We start from the raw sequence: 18,346 nt of genomic DNA, 5'->3' as shown, positions 1-18,346 counted from the left end.
GAATACAAGTGAATCAAGCACATCAATGGCATAACAATCAAGAGATGACGAATGATGAGAAAGAGATTCAAACACTTTGAATTGAACTGTCTCTCCTAACACTGTCATAGTGAGGAGTCCATTTTGCACATCAATGATGGTCTTGGCTGTGGCCATGAAGGGTCTCCCAAGCAATATTGGCAACTCACGATCATGTATAGGAGCTTCTTCCATGTCAACACTACAAAATCTGCAGGCAAGATTAGTTTATCAACTTGAACTAGAATATCTTCTACTATACCTCTTGGATATTTCACTGATCTGTCTGCAAGTTGTAATGAAATGGTGGTGGCTTTCAAATCTCCCAAACCTAGTTGAAGGTACACTGAATAAGGCATTAAGTTGATGCTAGCACCCAAATCAAGCATTGCCTTCTCTACTTTCTTGTCCCCTATGGTGATGTTGATAGAGAAACTGCCTGGATCCATGAGCTTTGGTGGAAGTTTTCTTTGCAAAACTGCACTCACATTCTCAGACACCACAACCTTCTCATGTTGTCCATACTTCCTTTTGTAGCTGTTTAACTCCTTGAAGAACTTCCCATATGCCGGCATGTTCCTAATGACATCAAGCAAAGGTAAGTTAACATTCACTTTGCTCAGTATATCAAAAATTTCTTTGAATGACTTATCCTGCTTGCTCTTGGCAAGTCTTCCAGGGAATGGTATTGGTGGAGTGTATGGTTTCTCGGCCTTGTGAAGATTTGGTGCTTCCAGGGAGGAAGTGGCATGGCTTGGTTCCTCAATTGATTTCTCATTGTCTCCTTGAGTGACACCTGCATTCACATGATCATATTCATTAGTAACTTCATTGCCAACTCTATTATCAATAACCTTACCACTTCTAAGTGTAGTGATTGCTTTGGCTTGCTCTTGGTTCCTTTGGAGTATCACAGGTTGGCTTGGAAACTTCCCAACCTCTCTTTGGTTCAAGGCATCTGCAATCTGCCCCAATTGTGTCTCCATTTTGGTTAGGGCTGCTGAATGTTGTTGGAGAGCGCTATTTGTGGAATGTTGGAATTGCAAAGTGTTTTGGGCTAACAATTTAACCGTGTCCTCAAGGCTAGTGGCAGGTTTTGGTTGGAAATTTTGGATTGGATTGTTGTTCTTCCATGAAAAATTGGGATGATCTCTCCAACTCGGGTTATATGTATTGGAATACATATCATTCCTTGGCCTTTGGTTGTAAGAATTCATGAGGTTCACTTGTTCTTGAACATACTCGGGATAAGCCTCCCTAGATGGACATTGGTGAGTAGGATGGCTTGGTATGTTGCAAATGGCACACACTTCATTTGCTTTTGGCACCATGTTGAGCACGGATTCAAGCTTCCTTTCTAGGTTAGCAACCTGCAACAAAAGCTCATGATTAGCACTTGTTTCATAGACTCCAACTTTCTTACCCCTTAAATCTTTGTGTTGAGCATTAGACCCCAACATCTCATAAATGTTATATGACTCTTGAGCATTCTTTTTCTTCAATGCTCCACCTGCTGCATTATCAACAGTTGATTGACAATTTTGGGTTAGTCCATCATAAAAAATTTGCATTTGTAAGTGAAAAGGTAACCCATGGTGTGGACATTGTATCAAGAGGCCTTTAAAACGCTCCCAACACTCATTGAAAGGTTCACCATCATCTTGTTTGAAGTTGAAGATTTGTCCCCTTAATGTGGCTGTCTTTTGAGTGGAAAAGAACTTCTCCAAGAACTTCTTAGCCACGGCATCCCATGTAGTGAGGGAACCTGGTGTTAGAGTCATCAACCAACTCTTGGCCCTATCTTTCAAGGTGTAAGGAAACACTCTCATCCTCAAATTTGCTTCACTTACTCCCTGCAAAGGTAAACCACTCACAACATTGTAAAACTCTTTAATATGAGCTAAAGGGTCTTCATTAGGTAAGCCATAAAATGAAGGAAACATATGGAAATGTGAAGATTTGAGATCATAGTTTCTAGCTTCTGTGGGCAGCAAGATGCATGAAGGTGAATTTGGTATGATTGGTTGAGCAAAGTCCTCCAAAGCTCGAAGCTCATCTAGGTTGCCCGCCATCTCTTCCTCTCTTTCCCAATCAACTTGCTCAGATCCTTTACTTGTTGAACTAGGTGAAGTCCTTTCCTCTTCCTCACAGATTAGGGATGAACTTGATGGCACAAAGTTGTCCAAAGTGTGGCCCTTCAACCGTTCAATCCTTTGGCCTAGCTCAACAAGTTTATTTGACATATACTACCTGAAACAAAGTAACACAAGTGTGAATGAAAATCAAGAAGCAAACCACAATGAAAAGAACAAAAATAAACTTAAAAACGTTTGAAAAGACTCAAGGGATGTGGAACTAAACTCTTAGAACACTTAAACAATCCTAAAACCCAAAACAGCAACTAGAAGACTCAAAATTGCCTAAAAACCACTTTCTGGGCAGTTTTGAGCACCTACACTAATTTGGACGAAATTGGATGGAAACTTGAATCAAAACACTTATAAACACAAATCAAAACACTTTCTAACTAATTTGGACAAAACAAAAACTCAAAGGACTCAAAACAGATTCACAAGACTCAAAACAAGCTAAAAACTCTCAAAACTGCCTAAAAACACAAACTGGGCAGTTTTGACACTAAACTCAATTTTGGACGAAAATTAGGTTTGAGCTTGACTCAAAATGCTTCAAAACACAAGATAAGACAGATTCTAAGCTTAAGACTTAACAAACTATGGGGAGAAATTGTATTTGGACGAAATGCAATTAAATGGGCAGATTATAACAAAAGCAGATTGCAAAGCAAGTTGATGTAAACCAATGGATAATGGAATGGCTAAGGGATTCTTTTCCATATATGAAATGTATGCAACTTAAATCAACTTCCAATTATCAATTTGACAAGTTATGAACCTCGACACTAATCAAAATAGCAACCAAGCAAACAAGCAATTACAAGGGACTGAAATCAGTCCCCGGCAACGGCGCCATTTTTGTTGATGTAATATTTCCTTCCTAATGCTAGAATATATTTAGTATAATGGCATAAGTAAGGGTGTCGAATCCACAGGGACTAATTGGACCTTTGTAACTACTTGTTTGCAAGAAATCTAAGAAATGAATCAAACTAGTCTAAATAGGCAGATTTGAATCAAACTAATCAAACTATGCAGATTTTGTTGTTTTAACTTGAAAGCATAAGAGAATGAAGTAAACACAAATCAATGAATCAACAACCAATATAATGAGATAGTATCAATGGAAATGAAACTAGGGATTCGATTTCACCATTGCTCAATTAAATCCATGTTTTTTAAGTTGGTTTATACTCATTCATCTACAAATTTCTTGAGTTTGTTTCACTTGGATATGATCAACCATATGATGTGTGGATTTGATCAAATGTCTATAATCTTGAACCTAATTGTGATGTGCAACTTTGGTTCATAATCTAGAGTATGTAATGCACAAGAAACGTTCACTAAACCAAAGGGAACACTTGGCAGGATGTTTGCCAATCTTTCCCTTCATTCATTCACAAATCCACCAATATTAGACATGATGTATGTTTTAATCTTGGCTAAATAACTTGTGGTTAACTCAAATGGCGATCAAGCATACAAATCAACCCACAAATTCACAATTATAACAGAGAATGAATCAAGAACTAGGTAGACAAACTGAGCATTCTAACTTAATTACATAGCAAACTTTGCAAGGTTACATCGAATCCCTAGAGGAAGCTTAGTTACAATTCATGTCTACAAAAGATTTAACATAAACATATGAAACATGAATGAACATAGAATTGATAAGAATGAACCCTTGAAGCCAAAACTGATGTTGAAGTCCTTGAAGAGTTCCTTGGTGTTGCTTCTCCAAATGTGGTGCGGATGAAGTAGATTGGTTTGGTTTGGATGGTTTCTGCCCTTAGGACAGAAATGGACAGAGAATGGAGTGAAGTAGGGGGGTTTTAGAGTGTGTAATGGACTGAAAATGAAGAAGGAACCTTGCGGATGGGAAAGGGGGAGAAAATGAGCAGTTTCTGTGAAAGGAAAAGAATGTAGAATGCAATGCAATGGAGAGGACGAATTAGAGTGAATGATGGACAGAAAATGGAGCCAAATAGGGTGTGTGTCATCCCCCAACATTCAGATTGGATCTAGCCTTTGTTTACTCAGATGGCAGAGCATAATTCAGATGGAATGATGGGTTTCTGAGTGTAGTGGACGCATGGCTTGGACAATTCTGCAAGTATGTGTTTTGTTTAATCAAAATGCATGTGTAAAGTCTGCCACAAGGGAGTGGAACCTGCAAAGGTCAATTGGAGCACCAGAAAATGTTTATACAAGTCTGAAAATGGGAAGAACACATGGCATGGACAAAGGAATGGGTTGGATTTCTGAAATGATGGCATGAAATGGAATTTCTGGAATAAAGGATGCAAGGAATGGACATAATCTGCAGGTATGTGGATATTTAATCCAAGAAACATGTGCAAAGTGTTTGAACATGCATGTGAATGCATGTTTTGGTGTTGAAACCACCTAATCTGACTTCAATGCTTGTTTTATTTAGAATCACTCAATTTGGCCGAATTTCACCACATTCCTTCATTTGCCTTCCAATTGATCTTATTACACACTTGGCTGCACACTAACACAAAACAATGTAAAACGCAACTAGTTTACTCCAAAAACAATACAAAAACGCCAAATAAGAAAGCTATACATGCATGCAAAATGTGACTATCAACAACCTCATATTCAATATGCCCAACCAAATTTAAGTTCGTCAATAGATTATAATCAAAAGCTTAACGAATTAATTTGTTTGGTGCAGGGCTCACAAAATCAAGACAATGAGGCTCGACAAGAAGACAAAAGGTTGGACCACTTGGAAAAGCAAATTGGGCAGATAGCGGAGTTCGTAGGACAATTTTACGACCAAGGCAAACTCCCTAGTTCAACCATTGTAAATCCGAAGGGAGGATTTGAAGCACCTTTGCCGGAAGCACTTATTGCTCCTACGCCATCTAATTCAAGTAAGGTTGTTCCAATTAGTTCTAACCCCATTCCACCTAATATCCCTATTCCTTGCAGGTTCATGAATTTCAAGGAAGAAGAAAGTGAAAAAGACATCTTGGAAGACCTTCCAAAGGTGCAAAGTAGGGAATTTCATGAATTCATCAAAGAGGATATACTTGAGACAACAATGCCCAAAGAAGTTGAATTTGATGACATTGGACAAGTCATAACCATCACATGCAATCTGGCCAAGTCCAATATCCCTGAAACTTTCAAAGGAGTGGTGTTTGTCATTGAGTTCTTGTCAGACAAAACAAGTAAGTCATTTTTTTCAAATTCCATTACATTTTATACTAACTTGTTGTTTTTTTTGAATCAAGCACCTACATTAGAATTCAAACCAATGCCGGTTCACTTCAAGTATCACCTTCCATTCAAGGACCAATTCCATGCCGTTTGATTTTATTTATGTAAAAAAAAAAAAAAAAAAAAAAAAAAAAAAAGAAATAAAATAAAACATGGCAGAATGATGGAACTTCACAAAGGTTGTTTACGTGAAGCCCCACTACGAGGCGTCGAAGCGGAAGGCATAGAAGCGGGAGGCATAGGACCGGAAGGCATCGAAGCGGAAGGCATCGGAGCGGGAGGCATCAGAGCTAGAGCATTCCAGGCCTCAATACTTGGCCAAACGCTGGATGACCCAGGAAAAAAGTGCCTCTGGAGACAAGCCGCAAGCCTTTAACGGTCACTTTGAATTCGACCCTCAGATTCTTGTAGCTCATCAAGCTTCCTCTTCATGCCCGACGAATAGTTATTTGCAAGCACATGCAAACTTCTATTCTCGTACTTAAGCTGCTGGATCTCTTGCTTAAGACTTTCCACCTCTGCCATCAATGATTCCACCTGACGGGAGCGGGCAAGCAGGCGTTGGCCCATGTTGGACACAGAGCTCGCACACTGAACACTAAGTGCGAGGGACTCTTGAACGGCCAACTCATCGGACCGTCCTGACAGCAGCCTACTATCTTTTGGAGTGAGGAGGTTCCTAGCTACTATTGTAGCTGTTGTGGCGTCCTGCATCACGGAGTCTTCACCTGTAAGAAGACCGTTAGAAGATAAGAAAGAAGGGCGCCATACGTTACCTTGACGCGGCGCGCCCGTATCACTGCTAAGGCTCAATTCCAAGCTAAGGTTCGATGAGTTTGCCATTTTTCAAAAGTGTTCAAAGAGATGGGGTGGATGGAGTTAGTTCTCAAAGGGCCGGAGTCGATTTTCAAGAATGGGAATTCTTCAGAGTGTGTTTGTTGTGGTGATTGATAGCTCTATAAGAAGCCAAGGCGACGCGTCCACCAATTCAAAAAGACGGAATTTCCGGCGTAAGTTCGGCGACGCTTTCTCTGCTTTTCAGAAAACGCGTTCAACTTTGTCAAAAGTTCACGTGGAGGTCATCATCGCAGCTACACTTTTGCCGACAAGCGTAAATTTCGGCGACGCTTTCTCTGCTTTTCAGAAAACGCGTGCGACTTTGTCAAAAGAGCTCTGACAGAGCCGCATCCGCACTACCACGTGTCGTTCAGAAAGCGAAGGGGCGCCTGTGCAGAAATCGAAGGGGCGTCCGTTCAGAAATCGAAGAGCCGTTTGCTCAGAAATTGAAGAGACGTTTGTCGACAAGGGTAAAAGAACAGTACCACCACTTGATATTATCTCTATATATGTCGACCTTCGTCTTTTATGGCAAGGCAAACCTGAAGAAGATGTCCAACTCTTCCGCACCTCTGAGGGCGCTCTCCCAGCAACGCCTTTTGAAATACTCAATTTTTTCTCCCCCAAAGAAGATACCAGAAACCTGGAGTACAAATAAGGCAGAAGGAAACGGTCGATCGAAGCATGTGGAGATAACCACAACAAATACATGTGCTGCTTCATTCGCCGTTTCTTCAAAAGCAAAGGTATCTCATATCATCAAGGTCTAAAGCAAAAGTATCTCATATCATGCTCTTTCCCTGTCCTTTCCTTTGTCCTTGTTATTACTCGCATGGCAAAGTAAAATGAAAGCAATCAAAGGCACTTGGACCTTGTGATACAACAACGAGGAAGAGAAGAGTGCCTAAACGTTCATACAATTCAAGTTTGAGTTGTTGGAATGTTTAGGTGTTTCTTTGATCTCAATGTTTAAATTCAATTCTCTTTGTTTTGTACGTATGAGGAATGGAAGAGAAGAGTGCCTAAACGTTCATACAATTCAAGTTTGAGTTGTTGGAATGTTTAGGTGTTTCTTTGATTTCAAAGTTATGAGGAACTAAACCCCCCCTTGGCTAGGGGGGGATTCGAAATATATGTTTATGCTTGCATTTTGATTTGATTACTTCTAATTGCGTTTCATAAGTTGTGGATTCAATTTGTTTAACCGTTTGATTGATAACTTATTTATGTATGTTTATTGAGAATGCGCGCTTAATTTTCATGCATGAATATGATGCTAGAATATAAGTGAGTTTCACCTAATAGTTACGAACTTATATTCGCAAGTAGTGGAGGTTGCTTATAAACAATCGCGTTAAACGAATTCTTGGCATAAGTTTCATGCAATCCATAGTAACGAATGCCTCGTCAACACTTATAATTTTCATAGAGCGTAATGATTCTTGCTTGTACCTCTTCTATGCATTCATGTTGAGGACTTGTTAGGAAGATTTGAAGGTTAATTAGTGCATTTCAATAAACCATTAATTCTCAACACCCCAAGTTAACCGTGATGCACTAATTAACCTTCAAATCTTCCTAACGTTATTGAATTGGATGATGCATGCGACAATTCAAAACATTCCCCACAAGTCCTCAACATGAATGCATAGAAGAGGTACAAGCAAGAATCATTACGCTCTATGAAAATTATAAGTGTTGACGAGGCATTCGTTACTATGATTGCATGAAACTTATGCCAAGAATTCGTTTAACGCGATTGTTTATAAGCAACCTCCACTACTTGTGAATATAAGTTCGTAACTATTAGGTGAAACTCACTTATATTCTAGCGTCATATTCATGCATGAAAATTAAGCGTGCACTCTCAATAAACATACATAAATAAGTTATCAATCAAACGGTTAAACAAATTGAATCACAACTTATGAAACGCAATTAGAAGTAATCAAATCAAAATGTAAGCATAAACATATATTTCGAATTTCCTCATAACTTTGAAATCAAAGAAACACCTAAACATTCCAACAACTCAAACTTGAATTGTATGAACGTTTAGGCACTCTTCTCTTCCATTCCTCATACGTACAAAACAAAGAGTATTGAAATTAAACATTGAAATCAAAGAAACACCTAAACATTCCAACAACTCAAACTTGAATTGTATGAACGTTTAGGCACTCTTCTCTTCCTCTTCGTTGTAGCACAAGGTCTAAGGATAGTTTGATGGTGTGAATGGTTTGGGTAGTGGTGGAGGAATGGAAGGATGGTGTTTGGATTTGTAGGGGAGACTCACGGCACAAAGGGGGTGGTTTGATGGTCTACATTTCTGCAATGGATGAGTTTATGGAAGAGTATTTGGAATGGGTGAATTTCTGGCACAAAGGCCTTATTTCTGTGGTGAATGGATCCCCCCCTTTGTGGTTGATATGGATGCATATTTATAGGTGGAAATGCATGTGGGATGATAGGTGTGAATGATTATTGGTGCATGTGGGTGAAATAGCATGTGAAAAGGCTGGAAATGCATGTGTTTTGGACGGCACAAGGATGGGTTGAGTGTGTGGCTGCATGTGCAAGGGAATGTGCTGAAAATGCATGTGATGAAATAATTAGAGAGTGAGGGGATTGATATGCACGGTTTTGGGAGATTTCTGGTGGTTGTGAGGTGGAAAGCTAGGTGGAAATGCATGTGGATTAAAGCTATGTGAATGATTAAGGTGAATATGCATGAGTGCATGTGAAATCTGCCAAGATGCATGTGTTATGAAGTGGATTTTCTGCAAATGCAAGGTGAATGTGCATGGCTGGAATGATTGTGTTTGTTTGAATGTGCATGTGATTAAATTAAAAGATGGAATGCATGTGAAATGCAATGTGTATTATGTTGGAAAGAAGGGGAAGTCACGGCACAAGGTAAGGGGGAGTGAATGTGGCTGAAATGCAAGGGAGAAATGCAAAAGGGGAAATCTGGAAATGGGAGAGGAGCCACGGCATGGGTGTTTTTGATTGATTATGGAGATGCATGTGTTGATTAAAGGAATGCATGTGCAATGGAGTAGATTTTCTGATTGCATGTGGAATGAATGATTTCTTGGTGAGGGGATGCATGTGTTGATTAAAGGGGGAATGACAATGAGTGCATGTGTGTGTGAATGGTTGGGAAAACATGTGAGGGAATGATTAAGGTGAATGAATAATGAAATGGGAAAGCATGTGCAAAAGGGGAATGCATGTGGCTGCAAGGTTTTGTGTTAGGTGATGGGTGCATGTTAAGTGATAAGTGATTATGATAAGTGATATGATAAGTGATGATGATAAGTGATAAGTGATAAGTGATAAGTGATATGATATGTAGTTATGATAAGTGATAAGTGGTGATGATTGATAGGAGCATATTCATGCGACTTAAATGGCTTGTTCTCGTGCATTTACGTTATGTTTCTTTAGTTATTTTAGTCCTTTAAGCTATTTTCGTGTGTTTGTAGGTCCAAAGGGCTAAAGGAGCAAAAAGATGCATTTTGGAGACTTTTGGAGCACTTTTGGGCTAAGGATGGATAGCTTATGCTTGGCGCCAAAGTGTTGGACGAAATTGAAGACCTAATTGAAGACCAAAGTGTTGGAACCTTGTTCCCTTTAGTTTTAGGACATTTAAACCTTTCCAATTTCCTTAGCCGTGCATAACATTCCAACATTCCACTCCTTCATTTCAGCCACACTCCCACATATCATTACTTATCACCACATATCACTTATCACTTATCATCACCACATATCACTTATCACTTATCATTCACCACTTATCATATCATTCACCACTTATCATATCATTCACTTATCATATCATACACTTAATTAATTAACCCACATGCACCCTTTATTCTTTCATCATTGCAGCCACATTTCCACCCACATCCATTTAATTCACATGCTTTCACATGCATTTTCAGCCATGCACATTCACCTTGCATTTGCAGAAAATCCACTTCCTTTGCACATGCATTCATCATCATCACTCTAGTTTTAATTCACATGCAAAACCATGCACTCCACATGCATTTCCACCCTTACAAGACCATAATCATTCATCCACACAATCTGCCATCATTCACACAAACACCATCATTGCACCACAATGCAGCCACATGCACTTGTTCCTCCAACATTTCAGCCACATGCACTCCCATTCTCTCCCAAAACCGTGCACATGCATCTCCCATCTCATTTTCAGATTGTCCCCTTGCACATGCAGCCACTTATTCAAAGCACATGCATTTCCACCCTTTAATCACATGCATAAATCAGCCACATGCATCTCCCATCACCATTCCAGATTTCCACCACCCTCCTAGCTGTCATGTTCCCCCCATTTCACCTATAAATAACCCTTCATTGCAGCCACAAGAGGGGGAATCCATTCACCACAGAAATAAGGCCTTTGTGCCAGAAATTCATCCATTCCAAACACTCTTCCATAAACTCATCCATTGCAGAAATGTAGACATCAAACCACCCTTGTGCCGTGCCCTCCCTTACAATCCAAACACCATTCCTTCCATTTTCACCACTCCCCAAACCATTCACACCATCAAACTATCCTTAGACCTTGTGCTACAACGAAGAGGAAGAGAAGAGTGCCTAAACGTTCATACAATTCAAGTTTGAGTTGTTGGAATGTTTAGGTGTTTCTTTGATTTCAATGTTTAATTTCAATGCTCTTTGTTTTGTACGAATGAGGAATGGATGATAAGAGGGCCTAAACGTTCATACAATTCAAGTTTGAGTTGTTGGAATGTTTAGGTGTTTCTTTGATTCCAATGTTTAAATTCAACTAAACCCCCCTTTAGCTAGGGGGTGATTCAACATGTATGGAGATGAACCCCTTGGCTAGCATCCATCCATTCATTCCATTTCATCACATTCATATATACTATCTGTCTTAATTCGAATCTGTACATTTTATTTAATTTCGTATAAAACTCAATCCCCCTTTACTTTATTGTCCAATTTAGTAGAAAGTGTTTTAGTTTATGTTTATAAGTGTTTTGATTCATTTTGTTACATAATTTCGTCCAAATTCACCAAAGTGCTCAAAACTGCCCAGAAAGTGATTTTAAGGCAGTTTTGAGTGTTTTGGGTGATGTTTGAGTCTTTTGGTTTGTTTTAATGTTTTAAGTGTTTAGTTTTACATTCTTTGAGTTAGTTTAGTGTTTTATATTGTGTTTTTACGTTCTTGAGTCAAGTTATTACTTAATTTCGTCCAAATTTGTGTTTGTGCTCAAATCTGCCCAGAAAGTGGTTTTTAGGCAGATTTGAGTGTGTTTGTGTTGTTTTGAGTCTTTTGGTTTGTCTTAGTGTTTTCAAGTTTAGTTTTGCATTCTTTGAGTCTAGTATAGTGTTTCATATTGTTATTTTACGTTTTTGAGTCAAATCCAAGTGGTTAACAATCCCTCCTAATCCCCGGTCTAGAACGATCCCTACTTATACATATACTACAATTTGACGAAAAGAGGGTTTAATTTGTGTGCGTATAAATCTTGCATCAATGATAAGTGATATGATATGTGGTTATGATAAGTGATAAGTGGTGATGATAAGTAATGGGAGCATGTGAGGGAATGAATAATGAATGCATGTGTATGGTTTTGGGAGAAAGGTGGATGATAGGAGCATATTCATGCGACTTAAATGGCTTGTTCTCGTGCATTTACGTTATGTTTCTTTAGTTATTTTAGTCCTTTAAGCTATTTTCGTGTGTTTGTAGGTCCAAAGGGCTAAAGGAGCAAAAAGATGCATTTTGGAGACTTTTGGAGCACTTTTGGGCTAAGGATGGATAGCTTATGCTTGGCGCCAAAATGTTGGACGAAATTGAAGACCAAAGTGTTGGAACTTTGTTCCCTTTAGTTTTAGGACATTTAAACCTTTCCAATTCCCTTATGCCATGCATCTCCACCTTTCTCCCAAAACCATACACATGCTCCCATTACTTATCATAATCACATATCATATCACTTATCATTCATCACTTATCATTCACCACTTATCACTTATCATATCATTCACCACTTATCATTCATCAAACACATGCATTCACATGTTTTCACAATCTGCCATCATTTCAACCAAAACCGTGCACATGCTATCACCATGCATTCACATGCACTTGTTCCTCCATCATTCCATCCTTTAAAACATTGCACATGCACTTTAAACATTCACCCACATGCATTTCCACCCACATGCTATCCCATTTCAGATTGTCATTTCCCCTTTAATCAACACATGCATCCCCTCACCAAGAAATCATTCATTCCACATGCAATCAGAAAATCCACTTCATAACACATGCATCTTGGCAGATTTCACATGCAAACACATTGCATTACCATTCACCACCAGAAAATCACCATCATTGCCGTGAGTTTCATACACTTTCCAGCCATTCCACATGCCATTGTCATTCCACTTCATTTCACCTTGCATTTTCATATTATTCCTTCATCATTGCACCACACATTCATTGCACATGCTTTCACATTCAACACACATCCAGAAATCCTCTCAAAACCGTGCATTCCCTTTCATTTCTGTCAACACACATGCAATTCCAGATTTCACATGCACACACAAACATTAGCACATGCAACCTAGCTGTCATGTTCCCCCCATTTCACCTATAAATACTCATTCATTCATTCTCATTAATCCTCAATTCATTTCACAACAGAAATTGGTCCCTTGGGGCCGTGCCCTTCACAAAGTCCATCCATTCCATTCATACACTTCATCCTTTGCAGAAATGTAGACCATAAACCCCCCTTTGTGCCGTGACTCTCCCTTACAATCCAAACATCATCCTTTGATAGGAGCATATTTACGCACCTTAGTTTAGCTTGTTCTTGTGCATTTATAGTGTTTTTCCCTAGTAAAGTAGTCTTTTAAGCTAGTTTTATGTATTTTCAAGTTTTAAGGGCAAAGTATGCAAAAGGATGCATTTTGGAGCCTTTTGGAGCAAATTAGAGCTTGGAATGGACATCATATGCTTGGAGCCAAGAGGATGGACGAAATTGAAGACTTGAAGATGATGATTCCTACTTGAGCAAGGTTTCCTAGTTGAAGTAGGAAAGTCCCTGATGGAAGATGGTTTCCTAGTTGAATTAGGATTCCTAGTTAAAATGGGTTTCCTAGTTGAATTAGGATTCCTAGTTAAAATGGGTTTCCTAGTTGAATTAGGATTCCTAGAAGAACAAAGTTTCCTACTCAAATAAGGTTTCCTACTTGAAGTAGGAAAGGCAAAGTCCAAATGGTCTCAAGTGAAGCAACAAAGAAGTTTTCCAAGTCCAAGAAGGAAAAGGAGTCCAAGATGAAGAAGGAATGACAAAGACAAGGTTTCCTAATCCTAATAGGCAAAGTTTCCATGTGCAATGAGGAGTCCTTATCCATTTAGGGCACCTTATCCTTGTTCTAGAAACCTTATCCTTGTTCTAGAAACCTTATCTTTGTTCTAGAACCCTTATCCATCCTTGCCACGAGTTTTCCTTGCATTGGAGGGTTTCTAGAAGCCCTAAATCTGCCCTATCCTTTAAGTGCCGCACCTATCCCTTCTAGAAAGCTGATTTCCCTTGCCTTGCAAGGCATTCTAGAAGCCTTATCACCTTATCTCCTTACCTGCCGCACCTAGGAAGCATTATCCCTTTCTATTTCTGATTTCTAAGCCTATTTCCTTGTGGATTTGGGTTATTCAAGTCCATATCTGATTACCCTAGGGTTTTAAGTGCCTATATATACTCATATTAACCCCTAGATCAGATAACCACCTCTCATACACATTCATTAATTCCAGAAATTCGTCCAAACACCTTTCTCCTTAGTTTTAAGCTTTGCCGCACCATCCCCTTCCCCTAAACACTACTACATCCCTCCACGACCATACATCCATACACCTAAGGCCCTAAAACCTGTCCCTAGACCTTTGCCGCACCAAGGAGGAGGAGAAGGAATCTCGGAAGTTCATGCAATTCGAGTTCGCGTCGCTGGAATTTCTAGGTGTTTCTTTTCCTTTGAATTCAATGTTTAATTTCAATTCTCTTTGTTTTGTGCGTATGAGGAACTAAACCCCCCCTTGGCTAGGGGGGGATTCGAAATACATGTTTATGCTTGCGATATGATTTGATTACTTCTAATTGCGTTTCATAAGTTGTGAATTCAATTTACTTATCTATGTGAATTATATTGATTTGTGTGTGTTGGTTGAGAGTGCACGCTTAATTATCATGCATAAATTGGATGCTAGGATATAAGGAAATTTCACCTAATCGTTATGGAATTATATTCACAAGTAGTAAAAGTTGATGATCTCAATTGCGTTAGGTAAATTCTTGGCATAAGTTTCATGCAATTCATAGTAACGAGTGCTTCGTCAATGCTTATGGTTTTCAAAGAACTTAATGATTCTTGCTTGTATCTCTATTATGCAATTCATGTAGGGAACTTGTGGGGAATGCTTTGGGTTGTCGTATGCAATCATCCAATTCAATAACGTTAGGAAAATCTGAGGGTTAATTAGTGCAATTCACGGTTAATCTGGGGCGTTGAGAATTCATGGTTTATTGAAAAGCAATTAGAAATCGTTTTGTGTGCAAGTATGGCATGTGTGGAGATGAACCCCTTAGCTAGCTTCCCATCCATTCAATTCCATCAAATTCGTTTTACAATCTGTTCTAATTTAAAAAGTTTGTTTTGTTTTTAAATTCGTCCAAAACCAATCCCCCTTTACTTTGTTGAGTCATAGTAGTTAGAAATCACTTTAGTTTGTGTTTTTAAGTGTCTTAGGTCAAGTTAAAACCAATTTTCGTCCAAAGTTGTGTCTAGTGTTCAAAACTGCCCAGATTGTGTTTTTAAGGCAGTTTTGAGTGTTTTGGTGCTGTTTTGAGTCTTTTGGTTTGTTTTGGTGATTTAAAGTTTAGTTTTGCATTCCTTGAGTCTAGTATAGTATTTTATATTGTGTTTTTACGTTTTTGAGTCAAATCCAAGTGATTAACAATCCCTCCTAATCCCCGGTCCAGAACGATCCCTACTTACATTCTTCACTACAATTGATAAAAGGAGGGTTTAATTTGTGTGCATATAATTCTTGCATCAAATTTTGGCGCCGTTGCCGGGGATTAGCAACTTTGCTAATCCCTTGGATTGTTATTTTCGTTTTTCTTATTAGATAAGATTCTTATGTTATTTTGTTTCTTGTTTTAGGTACTTGTTTATGACTCGGAGTTCTAATCCGGTTCACGAACATATTTTAGACTTTGACGACGATTTTGAGCGTGAGTTGAGACGTAAGAAGAAGAACCCTGAACCTAGTGAATCAAGTGCAAGTTCCGAGTCTGTTTCTGAATTTGAAGAAGAAGTGGAAGACATGGCAGCGGACAACCGAACAATCAAGGAGCTTTCCGCTTCGGGATTGGCCAATGCCGCACCCTTGTGCATCCAATACCCAAGGGCGGCTCAAGACAAGACTGCCGAGTTCGAATTGAAGTCAAGCCTGTTACATCACATTCCGAAGTACCATGGGCTATCCATGGAAGATCCGAACAAGCTTTTGAAGGAGTTTGAAGTCGTTTGCTCAAGCATGACTCCGGTGAACATAGATGAGAGCATCTTGAAGATGAAGGCCTTTCCCTTTTCTCTCCAAGAGAAAGCGAAAGATTGGTTGTACGAATTGGCTCCCGGAACTGTCACATCATGGGAGAGCATGAAACGAGCTTACTTGGAGAAGTTTTTCCCAACTTCTCGAGTCATCCTCCTACGAAAAAGGATAAGTGGAATTCAACAAGATGAAGGTGAATCCTTTCCTACTTATTATGAACGTTTTAAATCTCTTGTTGCTTCATGTCCACAGCATCAAATGAAGGAGGAACTACTTCTACAATACTTTTACGAGGGACTTCTACCTATTGAACGTCAAATTGATAGGAGCATATTTATGCGACTTAATTGGCTTGTTCTCATGCATTTACGTTGTGTTTCTTTAGTTATTTTAGTCCTTTATGCCATTTTCGTGTGTTTCTAGGTTCATATGGCTAAGGAAGCAAAAAGAAGCAATTTGGAGCATTCTAGAGCATTTTTGGGCCAAGATTGGATAGTGCAAGCATGGAGGCATGAGGATGGACGAATTTGAAGGCTTGAATTCAGTTAGGGAGCTGCAAGGGGGCCTAAAAACCTTATTTCTAGAAGGCTTTATCTATTCACACATGGTGCCTAAGTCATACCTTGTCTCCTAGCCGTCCTAGCTTGTCTCCTAGCCGTCCTAGCTTGTCACTAGCCGTCCTACCTTATCCAAGCTACACACATATATCCTTTAAGTGTTTCATGTATAGAAATTCTGGTACAAAAAAACCTTTTGGTTTCAACTAAGTTCAAAACCTTTCCTAGCCCTATAAATAAGGCTTTGCAGCAAGGCACTAAGGGGATCACTCATTCACCCAATTTTCGTCCATTCATCTAGCCACACCACTCTACACATCCTAAAATCCTAAAAACACAATTCCAGCCAAACACTACACCTTGCCGTGCCTATCCTCCATCCAATTCCATAATCCCTGATCCTAAAACACATCCCAACCATCCCATCCACCTTTGTGCCGTAGCAAGGAGAAAGAAGGAAAGACTCTTGGATGCTCAAGCTTCGTCGTTGGTGCATTCTAGGTGTAATTCGTTTTATGATTTCAATGTTTAATTTATTTTCCTTTCATTTTGCTATGAACATGAGGGGCTAAACTGATGCGAAAATAGTTAAACACACAAATTAACCCTATGGATGACAATTGTAGTAAATGAGCAAATAGGGATCGTTCTAGACCGGGGATTAACTAGGGATGCTAATCAATGTGAAATTGACTCAAACACGTAAGAACACAATATAAAACACTTACTAGACTCAAAGAATGCAAAACTAAACTTTAAAACACTAAAACAAACCAAAAGACTCAAACATCACCCAAAACACTCAAAACTGCCTTAAAAACACTTTCTGGGCAGTTTTGGACACTTTGGTGAATTTGGACGAATTTGTGTAACAAATTGAATCAAAACACTTAAAAACACAAACTAAGACACTTTCTAACTAAGTTGGACACTAAAGTAAAGGGGGATTAAGGTTTTGACGAAATTAAATTAAATAAAACAAGTTAATAAACTAGGCAGATTGTATAAACGGATTTGAGAAACAAGATGATGGATGGATTAGTTAGAGGTCCATTCTCCACACATGACACATTTATATATGAATCGATTCTCCAATTGCTTTTCATTATCTATGATGCTCAACACCCCAAGTTAACCGTGATGCACTAATTAACTCTCAAATTTTCCTTATGTTATTGAATTGGATGATGCATGCGACAATTCAAATCATTCTCCAATGGTTCTCAACATGAATGCATAGAAGAGATACAATGAGAGATCATTATGCTCTATGAGAATTATAAGTGTTGACGAGGCAATTGTAACTATGAATGCATGATACTTTTGCCGAGAATTCAATTAACGCGGTTGTGACTAGCAACCTTCACTACTCATGTTTATAAACTTGTGACGATTAGGTGAAACTCGTTTATAAACTAGCATCGAGTTTATGCATGAAGACTAAGTATGCATCCCTAATCAACATACAAAAACAAGTTTTTAATAAACATGATAATTGAATTACAATCACAACTTAACAAATCACAATTGGAAGAAATCAATTCATATTTCAAACATGTTCATGGCTTCAAACTTTCCCCTAACTAATTAGGGGTTTAGCCACTCATGATTACAACAAACTTAGAGAGTAATAACAAAGTAAACATTGAAAACAAGAATCGAAGTACACCTAAAAATTCCAACAACTCAATCTTGAATTGTATGAACGTTTAGGCCTCTTCTCCTCTAGTTGCTGCGGCACAAGGGGTTTTGGTGAGTTTTGGGGGTTATGGATGATGTAGAATGATGTGTTTAGGGTAGGGATGGATGTAGGGGAAGGCAAGGAGTGTTTTTGGGCAGAAAATATGAAGAATGGTGGAGTATGGCTGTGTTAGAGAGAGGGAATGAATTTCTGGCGT

The 18,346-nt window shown here is 38.9% G+C and overlaps 1 non-coding gene across 1 annotated transcript; it reads left to right on the top strand.

Annotated features, from left to right (window-relative positions):
- Positions 1 to 1,605: 1,605 nt before the first annotated feature.
- On the top strand, positions 1,606 to 1,716 carry LOC148698568 (small nucleolar RNA R71). Its single transcript, XR_015960249.1, has one exon. It is a non-coding gene; the product is annotated as a small nucleolar RNA R71 (small nucleolar RNA).
- The last annotated feature ends 16,630 nt before the right edge of the window (positions 1,717 to 18,346 follow it).

The sequence above is a fragment of the Pyrus communis genome, chromosome 2 (assembly GCF_041283825.1).
Source record: "Pyrus communis isolate YQ-2024b chromosome 2, ASM4128382v1, whole genome shotgun sequence".
NCBI classification, from domain to species: domain Eukaryota; kingdom Viridiplantae; phylum Streptophyta; class Magnoliopsida; order Rosales; family Rosaceae; genus Pyrus; species Pyrus communis.
This window is presented reverse-complemented; position numbering and strand designations above follow the sequence as displayed.